This window comes from Parasteatoda tepidariorum, unplaced genomic scaffold (assembly GCF_043381705.1).
Source record: "Parasteatoda tepidariorum isolate YZ-2023 unplaced genomic scaffold, CAS_Ptep_4.0 HiC_scaffold_1404, whole genome shotgun sequence".
NCBI classification, from domain to species: domain Eukaryota; kingdom Metazoa; phylum Arthropoda; class Arachnida; order Araneae; family Theridiidae; genus Parasteatoda; species Parasteatoda tepidariorum.
Window position 1 is genome coordinate 11,450 of NW_027261399.1, and position 1,347 is coordinate 12,796.

At 27.9% G+C, this 1,347-nt stretch overlaps 1 protein-coding gene across 1 annotated transcript in view; it reads right to left on the reverse strand.

Annotated features, from left to right (window-relative positions):
- Positions 1-743, reverse strand: part of LOC107453801 (isovaleryl-CoA dehydrogenase, mitochondrial) — an 11,591-nt gene extending 10,848 nt beyond the window's left edge. Inside the window, exon 1 of the mRNA XM_043056926.2 lies at positions 614-743. The gene's annotated coding sequence lies outside the window, so the exon portion shown is untranslated. The remainder of the gene's footprint in view (positions 1-613) is intronic.
- Positions 744-1,347: the final 604 nt, after the last annotated feature.

Below are 1,347 nucleotides of genomic sequence, written 5' to 3' on the forward strand. Positions count from 1 at the left end.
CCCCTCCTCTCCTCTATTAAACATCGTTTCTGAAATTATTCATCCATAATTTACACAACCTTCTCTAAATGTTATGCAGCAACAATTCTTTCTGAAAATAAAAATTAGAAGGAACATATCCCATTTTCACCATGTTTAAAAGCATTATTCGTTATGTGTAATCCACAACTGCCCGAAAAAGCGGAAAATCTGAATTTATGATAAATAAAAAAAAAAGCTGAAATTTAAGAGATAAAGTGAAAAAAGCGGAAATCTCATCCCTGTAATATATATAACTATGTTTTTACTGTTCCAAAAATTATCATTATGCTTAGTGAAAGGAAGTAATTAAATAGAATAGGAAGATAAACAAAAATATAAAAAAATTAAGCATGAAATAGGATCTATTAAAGATCTAGAAAAGCTCTAAATCTTTGAACATTTTATCTTCAAATAAATGGCGTTAATGATGTTTCATGAAATAATAAAAAATTATGAATACTCATACATATCAGAAAGGACAACTATTGCAAAACAATTTTCAAGAAAATATAAGGAAAAAAATTGCCCTCCTTGCCATATGAAGATTAATAAGATTTAACAAAAAAATTTATGAATAATTCAAAAGTCTTACCTTAAACTGAGGAAATGAATTGTTTTTATCAATTTCATAAACATGTGGTGCTAGTTCTTTTTGGCAGAAATTAAAAGCAACTTCTCTTAACTAAAGTAAATGAGAAAAATAATCAGTAAATCTACACATAAGAAAAACAATCAATAATCATGTATACATTCATGTCGTTCTTATTTTCATACTATATAAAGAATAAATATACTAGTTATATTTTGCTGATGTCATATATATATGGCTCAATTTCTGGTTAGAGTAAACTGAAATGCAGAAACCCCACAATCCCAAAATTTCATGATTTGAGTAATACAATTTACAATTAAATTAACAATAATTCTCACACGCAAGAAAGCCAGTTCAACTATTTTATATACCAGCAGTGGGGAACCTACAGCCTCCATGAGTTTCTTGTGCTGCATCTAGCTCTTTTATTAATTAGTATTTAATTATATGGATTACAACAATTAGAAAACTAATAAAATTAAATAACAAGACATTGAGGGGGTAGGTTTATTGACTATATCAACCTTCATCTATTAAAAGGTACCTCAAGATAGAACCAAGTTAACACGTTTTATATATACTAGTGAATTGATAATTAATATTTGTAGTGGTATTTAATATTTACTCCCCTTCCAGAATTTCATCTTTAATAGAATTCGATGAATGAATCGGGTCAGGTGGGGGAAAGTGGTGGTAAAATCAAGTTTTTTTTTGGAAAAAGCCTTATAACAGTA